This window comes from Puntigrus tetrazona, chromosome 12 (assembly GCF_018831695.1).
Source record: "Puntigrus tetrazona isolate hp1 chromosome 12, ASM1883169v1, whole genome shotgun sequence".
Taxonomy (NCBI): domain Eukaryota; kingdom Metazoa; phylum Chordata; class Actinopteri; order Cypriniformes; family Cyprinidae; genus Puntigrus; species Puntigrus tetrazona.
Window position 1 is genome coordinate 12,028,049 of NC_056710.1, and position 12,600 is coordinate 12,040,648.

The following is a 12,600-nucleotide window of genomic DNA, read 5'->3' on the forward strand; positions in this document are numbered from 1 at the left end:
TAAGAGCACAGAGAATCACTTGGGCTTTGTGATTGTTACATTTGCAAACCATGACCTTTTTTCTTCATATATATTGTATATGACATCCCATAATAAATGTCTTTATGGAAACAGAGAGGAAACTAGAAACAGACATTTAGAGTTAAAGGGATGAAGCTGTAATCAGAATAATTATAATTGTAACCTTTAGAACTGAAAACATATTTACAGAGATTTAAAGTCACAATGAAATGGAAGTAGCGACAGATCTTTTCTTCCGTGCCATGACATCCATCTGAGTGAAATATAAAGCAGGGAACTGGATCATTAGAAAGGTTGCTGATTGGATGGAAGCAGTACCGAATGCAGACCTACAGTCAATTGTAAGAAAGGGGTGAGGTTTAAGCAGACTAAATAATTGGAAAAGTCTGGTGTATATCTGTCTTTTCACTGGAAGTTAACACTGCAAGTTACTCATTTGTACGCCAAACAACAGCCGTTAATTGTAGGGTAAATCGCTTTACTGCACAGTCACTTGTTACTTATTACTTTAATATTATCCCTCAACATATCCTTTGATACATGGGACTGCAAAAACCCACAGCCTATTTAAGTTATGACGTTTACAAATCTTTCAGCCATGTAAAGTGGTAAATAACTTTCAGTCACTTGCCAAACACATCAAATCACATCCTCATATAAAAAGATGTTTTACTGCGATGTACTAAACTGACTCACAGGCTTGAAACTGAATGTGGTTTACTCACTGAAGCTTGTTAATGTATGTCTAAGTGATTATAAAAAATGAGTTTGTCACTGCACACACAATTACACAACGCCGAGTCCTTGTCTTTAATGGTAGATGCCTTGAGGATTTCGTTGAGTTGACACTGGCTCCTTTAAGGCTGAGATTGTGCACTGTGCATACCTCTGTGGCTCCAAGGTCTGACTCCTGCCTTTAATGCTCCCATGCATCACTGCCCAGAGACTCAGACGCCATAAGAGTAAACACAGTACAGTAAACACGGAAAGGCATTAGATGACACCTGACAGAACAGAGTAAAGGATCTAAGCTTGGACCTTTTAGTGAGTATGATGAAATTTCAAAAAGTGAAATATATATACAGTAGTCAACATGTGAAGTGGATCGAAACATTTTATCAAAGCTGTCCTAAAAGCTAAAACCAAAATGTGTTTGATGAACTTCTTTGATCCACTTCAAATATTGACTACCGTATATATTTCAAAAAGTAAGACTAAATGAATAGTGTTATACAAGCATACAAAATGTTAGTAACATAAAACTAAACTTTCAAAGCAAAGAAAACTAATTTATTGATGTTAAAATACTGAGGCTATAAAACTGACATGGAAGTTACTTTTTTAACAAGATGGAGCACTTTTCGGTTCAAATATTTCTTTTATGTGTGCTCAACAAAGAGTCCAAGTACAACTCACAGCTTGAAGACTTGGAGCTTGTGCTCAAAATCTCTGACAGCTCACCTCTGCGACCCACTTTATGAGCGGCAGCATTCTTGTGTCCTTTGCGCAACAATTACAAATCATTCTCCAATTACAGCGTCTCTGTCAAAAAAACAAAGTAGGTTATCAGCTTGACTGAAATTAGTCTACCCCCTCTCTATTCGGGCAAGCAGGAAAACCACGGATTCATTGGCACTGAACCTTAATTGAAATAATGGCGGTGGTACATCTAAATGAGCAGACTACAGCCATGAGGGCCATTGTTTATGTCTGCGGTGCAGGGTAAATAGCCCGTCATTTATCGCAGCTCTTGTTTGTTATAAAATGCAGCTCGGCTGTTGATCGTATCAGTGCAGACGGGTCCCATTCACTGCTGGTACTCACATTTAAAACAGCCTTCTAATGCTAATAAGTCACTGGTATATAGTCAGACTTGACAAAGTCACAATTATGACAAATAAGGCAAGAAATTTGAACTACAAAAAAGTGGCAAATCTAATAAATACAATCACAATTGTGTGATATGGTAACATAAAAAAATGTCACAACTTAAACTTATAAAGTCAATTTATGATAAGCTAGTTTTGAGAAGGTTGGTTTGTGAGATGTAAAATCTAAATTATAAAATAAACAAATACAGCTGGATTTGTGAGAAAAAAAAGTCACAACTGTGAGTCACAGTGAAAGAAGCAAAGATGTGCGAGATGTAAATGCCAACAATAATGGGAAATTAAGTCTATTTTTATATATATAATTTTTACTCTGAGGCAGAAGTAGGCTTTTACAAAAACTGCATCATGGAATTAGATAATGTTCTTTGAAATCTATAATGCTTACAAAAATTTCAGTTCTTATTGAAGCCCCTGTCAGCTTCTGTCAACAGGAAATGTGTCCACCTCACGCAACAAACCCTGCTGAGAAAAGTGAGGGTAGAGGGGTAATTCACAGTAAGTTCATATTCTGAACTTCTCAATGTCCACAAAAAGTTATGATCTAAAATTCACTAAGAATGTAATAATAGCATAGGACATTGAGACATGGTCACTGAATGCAGTATCCTGTAAATCCGGGTGGAGAAGTAAATCTAAGTTTGGAGAAGATCTCAGATCTCGAAAATTGCTCTGTTGAAAGAACAGCTCATTGGACCCTTATAAGCACACTGTGTTTTAGAGTTTTACCCAGAAGTCAACCTCTCCTGATATGCATAGACCCCTGACCCAAAGCGACCTTCTTTGCTGCGAAGAAGCTACAATGGCCCATCCACAAATTACTTATCTGGAAATCACAGCCTTACACAAAACAGACCGTTCCGAAACGGTGACAAAGAATAGAGGCCGTCATTGTTTGTGTTTCATCTCTCCACCCGCTCAGCCCTTCCTCTTCCCACCGAGAGCTGAAACACACGGTGAGAGAGCAAACACAGGGCTCCTGCTTCTCCCCGTTTGTGTGATGAATATTTTATAAGAATGAAAAGATCATGCTACGTTGCATCAGAGAGAGAGAGGAATGAGATGAAATGAAATGTCATGGGAAACGCTGAGGAGGAGCCTAAGAGTTCAGCGCCTCCCTAATGACTGTTGAGAAAAAAAAGAAGGTGGTGAAAAAAAGCATTTCCTCTCTTATTCAACATGTGTCATCTCTCAAGAGTTAATGAAAACAACTTGAATAGAGTGATGGGGAGTGTTGATGGAGCCGGGAGCAATGGTGTGTTAGACCTCATTAACTGAGGTTCACTCTTTCATTTCTCCCTCCCTGCATTCCCTGATCTTTCCTTCTACACGTTGAGCTCTCTCCAGGTATTTGTTTCCATGCATTTCGTCTGCTCCCCTGCATACAGGGCAGGTCTGCACCCCAGCCACAGCCCCTGAGGTCTCCAGGACAGGCCGATTAAAACCATGTGAGATGAGGCAAGCTTTTCAAATGAGCTAAACGTGAGACCACAATGACAAAAGCTAGGGAAAATGTAGGTTCTCAGGTCCCCACCTTAACATAAACACTAAATATGCATAAATGAATACATTGAATTTGGTGTTTGGATTTCTTGATGTACTGCCACAAAAAAAAAAGTCTTGCAGTAAGTTTACTCCTACTTTATGCAACATTATCACATTATCCAGGAGTTAAAATTTTATTTTTAAAGGTTGAGAATCCGAAATTCTGACCAAGGATGGTGGTCTAGGCAATATTAGACTAGTGAGAACCAGAAAGGCGTTAAGTGACATTTCACCAAATTTATAGGAAGGCCAAAACAAAAAGTGAACATTGAAAACAACTTTGATATTACTTTGTGTACAGATTATAATCAGTATAAAACTTTTGAATGGTTTGATGTCTTTAAGATGTGTTTTAAGAGAAATTATTACTTTTATTCAGCAAGGATGCATTACATTGATCATACATGACAGTAAAGACTTGTTACATTGTTAAAATATTTTATTAAAAAAATGTTTATCATTTGATTTTTCTGTTTATCCAAGATTGAGACTTTAAAAATTTGAGACTTCTCACCGAAAAACTTTAATGCAGTGTATATAAATGTATGAATGACTGTGCATATTAAAGATTATTATTTAAAAGGCTCAACCTCTGTTGTGTTTATACACTACACTATAAATTATAGACTGTGCATCAACAAGAACCTCATCCACTAATGAAGTTGACGATCAAGGAATACAGTGCATGTGTAAAAAGAAAATATAGTGTATGAGAACGATTATGTGTACTGATTAAATAAAAACTGAACTGGATTTTCAAAGATGCCGTTCCAACCCACTATAACTTCTTACAGTGTCCTATTGTTTTTAACTTGTCCTCAAACTGTCCTCACATGATCTCTGACCTTGCTCAAAACTCCCAGTATGATCACAATGTCTCTGTGCTAAACCACAAGTTCAAAACAAGCACAGATTCTGGTAGTTGATCAGCAGGTTGCACTCAAAATTAAAACGCAGTGTATTAAAATGCTACAAAAACTTCTCTTGCACTTCCAGTACTCCATCGAAGTTCCAGATGACATAATAAGCTGGTCACAACTGCTGACAATGTCCCAGGCACGTACTCATTTTGTGAACACACACTGCACTAGCGGCATTCAAGAATAAACACACACTCACAAGTTTGTTTATTTGTTTTGTCGTTTCAAAACCATGGAGCTGGGTCTTATATTACTTCATATTTAATTTCAAATGACAGACCCTACAGATCATTCTCACTCTCAGAGCTTATAACATTGAGACAACTCCAGTTTGACTAATCATTTAGTGAGCAATGAGCTCAACTGTTCCATGACACAGGCCAATTTCACATCTCCACCATGGCCACCTTCAAACTTCAATTCAAAGCTCAGCCTGGCTCTTTTACGTCAGCCTGAGAGCCAGCTGGGACTGAATGCTTTTACTTTTAACCCTGTCGCATCAGGAGCGTCGATATAGACATAGACTAGTGGTAGACTAATTCTGGGGTCTGTAAATTGGCAGCTTTGGTTTCAGGGGTATATCGTTTCCACCAGCCGTCCCAAAGACCGCAGCACACAGAAGGCCAGGTTTAAGATCACACACTGTGCAATACAATCATTATATTGTGTAATTCATTCACATGAACAGATCAAGATGTCTTACATTCCCTTCTTTGAGGTGGTGAAATGCTGGATAACCACAGCTCTTATGTGGCTTACTTGTTACTGTTCTTTGAAATGGACTACAGGGAAATGAGTTGTTGTGTCAACAAATTTTCAAATTGTTCAGAAACAGAAAAAAAGCTGCCTGTGGTTTAATTGGTTGCATTCAGTACTGTAAGCTAGTCTTATAAAGAGATCTAGAAACTAAAACATAGTATAAGAAAGATAGAAAGGGAAATGTAAAAGCCATTCTTAATTCAATTCTGAATGGTGCATAGCCCTGCTAGAAAGGTTCAAGAACTCAATGTTTGCATAAACTTATTCTCAAATGCCAGAACTATTACATGTTTAGAGAAGTGCTAAACACTTTGAGACATGAAATTGCCTTCAGAAATTTCTGAGGCTATGTTTATTTTCTTAGCGAGAGTTACTGTCCTTCCAGGTCATCTCCATTTTGCTGTTAGTGAAATCCTCCAGGTTTCTGACATTTTTGTGGTGTTATTTTGCATAGGGGGCACTCGTGAGCATTCTTATAAAGTCCAAAATGGCAAATCGGACACCCTGCAGTCTCTTTGACTTTGCCATCAGGTCTAGGGATGGTGAGCTCTGTGAGGGGAAGGGAGGGTGAAGAAGATAAAAAAAAAAGTCCTTCTTCTGTGTAAACAGCATGATGGGAAGTCTGCAATTACAGACTGCAGATAGGGGAAGCTGGAAAAGATAAAAGTGGCAGGATTCGAGCGGTTCAATTCCCCACAGATCAGTCTGAATGCACCTCCACACGCAGAGCACACGCACGAAACAAACGTCTTCCTGACTGACCTGAACCAGCACTAAACCACTGTCCAGATGACTTGGGGAATTGAGCCGACAAGGTAATCAAATTGCCCAAAGGGGAGTTTCAATCATGATAATAGTTTGTATTTGTGGTAAACTAATATTACAACTACATGTTTATTTTTCAGTAGGGAATATTTAGTCCATATGTCAACATCTGAGTCAACATAATGCCGTATGACAAAGTCTACAGACAGGAATCCTTTCTTTTAATGCTACTCCAAACTCAAATGTCTAACTGAACATCTAAAACCTTGTAATGCTTGCCAGGACTGCTCTGGAATGGCCATTAAAATCTTTGCAGGAGTTTGGAAGCACATACATTCAGTTTTTTAAAATATGTATCCTTACCCAGAGGTGAATTATTCCATGTTTACTTCATCATTTGTTTGTCCCGACCAACCAAGACACAAACATCTGCACACAAAAACAAATAAAAAGGGTTTAGTGTGTTTGTTTTGAATGTCCCTGAGAGAAAGATCTCCAAAAAAAGGGGGGATGGGGGACATAGAGCGAGAATTTCTCTGCCTCTGCCTTGTGCTTTCTCTCTCTCTGCCTCTTGGATTTGACCCATTTCCTCCAAGTTAAAAGAAACATTTGAGGTGACACCGAAAGATGACCCTCTCTGCCGAAGCAAAAACTCAACTGATAGTAAAACCCTTCACCAACCAGCTGGCAGGGTATCAGAGAGCAAACGCTGTGAAATTGGGATATCTCTTGAATGAATCGCCTCAAGAATTCAAGCTGTATCTGTTCCTAAAAAGACAATTATGCCTGACATTTTATACTCCGCTTGCTCTTCCTGACTTAGAAAGATTCAGTGGCTGATTTAGTGTCTGTACACACCATCAGTGGATAAATGAAATTACAGCATCAATAGTGTTGGATGGATGAACCACCTGTGGTCAGTAACAGTGGGGAAGATGAGGTCTGCATGGTAATACGATTGTGGTAAAAATGAAGAAAGAACACCCATCTACCTCAGACCAGCTGCTGTGCTCAAGTCAGAAAACAGAACAACACCTGCTGTTGAACTTCTACGACTAGAGGAAATATTCCCTGAACATACTGTAACCTGTACAACATTCAGCTATGAAGGCATGATGCTTTGTAAACTTTAATGCCAGCTAATCTGAATTAAAAACTAAGTGAATAAGCATAATTTTGAAAGTGCTGTTTCAATTGTATTTTTATATGATATGGTTGGTAATATTTAAACAAGAATAAGAAAAAAGACTAACTTAAACTGTCATCTATATAATTTATATATAAAAACGCCCCTTTCAAAACGTGTTTCAAAGTTAACAAAACCAATGAAGCAAATAAACTGAAAGCAAAACTATATAAAAAATGCATTTCAGGAAGTTTAACTAAAAACTGACCGGGAATGATGGGAAGTTGAATTTACTGATTAAGTTTGTCTTGAGAAATTGTGTTTTCTATTTAAAAATGACAACTAAATCTCATGGCAAACAATTGTCAATTTTGTATGAATTTTTGCAATGGGAAACATGCCAACATATATATTTTATTTTTCCAAAAAAATCATATGTATATATTGTAGACCATAATCCCAAACCTAAACATAATAGCCAATGGGGTGCCAACAGATTGTAAAATAGTTAAAAACAGCCATATGATTGTGTTTGTTATTTGCCTTTCTTTGAATTCCAATTGATTTATTCCCATTCCTTGCAGTTCTGCATCATGTTTAACTTAATTGAAATTTGAAATTAGGGACTGAATTGCAATTTTAAAAAAGCACTATGGTGGTATGTTCGCAAACTGTGCTGGTTTCTCATCATGATACCTCATCTAACGTATGGACCAAGACAATGATGGCTTAAGGAGGAAGTACAAAAAAAACTGTTCATGCCTGAAAGCAGCAATTACTCACTCTTGACTCACTCGTTATCGTTTTCTTTATCTTTACCTCACTCCCTCTTTTTCCCTCTTTACCCCGGTGTGACTCCAGCCAACAAAAATCTCCAGAGAGTAACCCCGTCTTGCCCACAATACCCCCAGCTCTAGCTCACAGCCAGACCGGAACTGCAGGGCATCCGTCTGCCAGCTAATGGCCTCTAATTTAGTCCTAATAGAGAACGCAATGAACAGGCAGAAGAAGAGGAGGAGGAGAGAGAAAAAAAAATAAACACAAGCAATAGGAAGGGGAAAAGGGCAATTTCAGTTGAAAAATATTAATGTAATCAAGGCAAATTAGTGGGTTTGGGATAACATTCCTATGGTGCAGACTGTTTACGTTCTGGGGGAGCGGTGGAAAGTGTGGTGGGTTGAGGCAGAGGGGAGTCTTGTCTATCACACGCGTAACAACCCACAAGCAACATGTAAACATGCGCTTATACACACATACCCATGTGGATACCATTGAGGTGTCGTAGACCATCGACACCCCCTGACTGTCATCTCTGATGAGGATTAAAATGTTTCAGAAAACACAAACATGTCCTGCACAAATTATATTAGTCTATTGAAGACATGTGGGAAATATAAGAGGGTGTTACACAACTGAAGCCTATTGCATGATTGTTAAAACACTGAATGAAGGATGCTGAGGAAAGAGAACAGAGGATAATGTCAAAACATTGGAGGATGGATGGAAGGATGTCTTGAAAAGATTATTATTTTTTTGTTGCAAGAATTAAGATGAAACTGCTAAGACGGAAGAATAAGATGTATAGAGAGATGTGATAGGAAGTAAAGAGGATTTGTGGGAGCTGTCATTGAATTGATAGACTGTGTTGATGTCCTGTTTTCTTATGGGGGCAGTGTCTCTTCTGTTTTCCTCCTTGTTAGACACGCTTGAGTGAAAGGAGGCTGACCCTGGGGAAAGAGAGAGAAAGGACGAGAGAAAAAGAGAGAACTCATGCAGAGCTCTACTACCGAATACACACTACACTGGGATACAGCATGGAAACTCATTAGAGGATCTCGCACACACACACACACGCACACACACACACACACACACAAAGAGTCATTCTATGAAAAAAGTACCATGTGTGACTACAACTTTTTACTAAGTGAACTAAACATACAAAACATGCGTTAAAAGGTTTTGTGATGTTATGTATAATTTAACATTTAAATGAAATAAAACATAATGTAAACTTATTGTAGCAGTTATACTGCAAATATGTTGTACTTTCAAGCAATTTTTCCAAATAAAAACAAATAAATATTATTGGCTTTCACTGTAAACTTTCACTTTAAATGACATCATAAAAAGAACATCATTGGAGTTTTCAGAGGAGACAGATCTTACCATTGTTTCATAATTAGTTTTTTTATGCTAGTCAAATACTTTTAAGCATATTCCATTGCAAAAAACTGTAAGAAATGAATTCAAGTATCTCGAGAAAGTTAAAACAATTACACTTGGTTTTAAATGAATTTAGTTTTAGATGATGCTTAAAGATATTCTTTGTCTGACAGAATGTTCAAAATCATGCGTAAATTTACATTAAATGGCAATTTTCCAAAGTGGAAAAAACGTAGTTTCAAAACCCAGACTGACATTTCAACTCTTCTTGACTATTTTTAAATAAATAGTACAGAAGTATGCAAATTCGTACGTGGGAAGTATGTCTCCATCCACATATCTGCACGATAACACCCTATACCCATGTGGCCGTAAGCTACTTTTTTGGCTGGCTAGCATGCACAGTAACAAACACGCTCACACACAATCAGACATTTTAACATTCTCCCTCAGGTGACTAAGTAACAGGTCCTCCATGCATCTGTCATGGCTGTGAGCTGATTTACTGATGTATGTTTGCTGTGGCTTACATTTGAAAGTGCACTCCCAAGTGGAGGAAGGAGACTCGGAGGTGTTGAGACAGTCTGGCACGGTGGAAAAGGTGGTCAGACATGCGTGAAACGATGCTCAGGAGAGACCGGAGCGCAAACATGACCGCTTACAGACTCGGAACCTCACAGCTGGGGCTTTATCCCACTCACTCTACTCAAATACACTACAGCGTACTACACAGAATTATATTTCAGAGGACATACGGCTTTATGTCGGCTCTTGAGAACTATTCGCATGAGGATCTTGTTTTTATAGGTCTACTTCATTTTTGGACTTTCTGATGTAAAAAGTGATGACCACAACAAATACAAAAAGAAACAGGAATATTGCCCTTGCTTGACGCACACACGAAAATGTAAACTGTTTTGCAAAACTGCCTAATATTTCGGCCATGTGTTATGAAATTAAACTACACAAAAATAAGAGAAAGATACCGTGAAAGGAACTAAAAGTCATAGAGTTCCCACTAGTGGTGAAATTCAGTACAGCATGACAAATAAGGAACAAGGGAGGAATTTCTAATTTATTTCTCCTTGCCAAAATTTTGGCCGTATTAGGGAGAAATAGCCAGCATTGACCCAGTATGAATGTTGCACAATGTTCTGTGTCTATCAATAGGTATATCTTAGGGATATATAAACGAAAATGATGTAATGTAATAGAGTCACATAAAAATACAAGGGTCATTCATTGTCTGTGAATAATGACCAGGATGGCTGTGGCTGGTTTGGGTTAAATTGAAGTCAGATGTTCTTGTGAAAACATTTCTTGGGTGGTGTAATTTAGGTCACCCTAGACGAAGGTGGGGTGGAGTGCGGGGTCAGTAAAAACAAAAGTCAAACAGTGAGCATGATCATGCTGTATACTTTCCAGCACCTTGCTGTTCCTGAAGCTTTATAGCATAGCAAATAAATCTATTACCCAATGGTTAAGCCAGAATGCATATGAAACTGGCAATATCAGATACTTTTGGGTTCAAATGCCTGTGAAAAGCACACATTTATGACACGCATGGATACACTGAACATATATTCCTAATGACCTGTGTTCCGTATCAGACGTATGTCACTGTCAATGACAACAACAATCCATCTGGTTAATCTGTCCAATTATCCAATTAGCATCGGCCCTTGCTTTGTTTATAGAACTGGTGCTGACTGATCTCTCCTGGGAATCAATAAACGTGTTAAACATCACATTAAACATGCTTTTCAACACCTACTCATCTGGAAGTTGTAACAGTGCCATTCTCAGAAATGCTCCCACACAGACTTAAAGATAATTTACATTGCACCTAAATAACCTATAAAATATGTCACACAAATAAAAAGTTTCTATAAAATAAAGTAGTATGTTTAAATATATTAAAATACCGACAATATGCAATTTATATGATCTTAAACCTTAATGTAAAAAAAACTGCCTAGAAAACACCAAAACAACATAATATTCATAATACTACAGTCATATGAGGGCATTTTCAACAAAATCCAATAACTTGGACATGAGACAGGCGCAAATCCTCAGAAATGTAGAGCAAACTTTTTTCATTATCACTATTAACCACAAGAGGACGCCATTTACTTAAGAGAAACTTTGACAGTGGCTCGTTAAAAGAACTTAACATGTACTTGCTGGAAACACCAACCGTTGACAACCATTAACCAGAGACAGAAATTAATATAGAACTCTGAACAAAACTAAGCTTTTTGTTTACTACTTCACATAAGCCATCACCGCTACACAACTGATCCTTTCTATGTTTTTTTTCCCTCACGAATGCAGTCATAAAGTGTTTCCACACACAAACATGCTAAATAAATGAATATATCAGAGCATGCTGTGTTTACAAGAATGCTTTCTGCGATCATTTATTTTCCCTCTATAAAGCCCTCCGCTTTGTAGATTTGTTCTTCTTTTAAAGCAAGTGGCTGTTGTTCCAACGGCTTTCAGACAATGAAACATGACACTCTCGAGGTCTCATGATAGTCTGCAGAGTGCATTTTGTTTGGCACATAAAAGCAGGACATCTAATGGAATACACAAAGAGAAAGAACACAGTCAGTTTGCCTCGCACTCCATATCAATACTCATTAGAGGAAACAATGTATGTGTTGCCACACACTCTAATGAAATCATGTATATGACTCTATGAATAAAAGTATCATGTGTTCGGTGCTCTCCAATTGCTATACAATGCTTAAAAAAATAAAGGAAGCATTTTGGCAAGTGATACACATGGTTTGGCCTTCCATACTTGGAGTTCAATGTCACTCTGAAGGGTGCATTAAGCATACAGCCTTTCAATAGCGATTTAGAATTAGCAGAAACAGTCTCAACTCTCAGATTTCCAAAGATTACCTGCTGCATTATGACACACAATGTACACACAGTCTCTCAACTAAATGAGTATTTTCAATGCGAAAGTCCTTGAAGATTTGGTTTAAAAAGATTGATAGTCACAACTACCAATGCTAGCTGTACAACCAATTCTGCAAGACCTCAGGTCTCATAAAAAAGGCCTTTTCCTGAAACATTACACATGAAACTCAACACGGTACATGTTCGCCTGCTGCGGCTTACAGAGAGCGGTCCAGAGAGACCTACATGGAGCGTATGCTCTCTTGAAGGAAGCCAAACCTCCTGCTATTTGTTACTCCCTACACTACTCCATCTGGCTTACCTCAGTCTAGCACAACTTGCATCTAGAACCCATTTTGTTAGTCGAATGGAGAAGTCTTTGAATGAAGAAGTTTTTTGTACATCAATATCTCTCAAAATGCTATATGGGGCATATCTGCTATCGAGAAATATATTAGTCAGTCTGCTTCCCGCACCTTAGCTTCAGTACAATTCC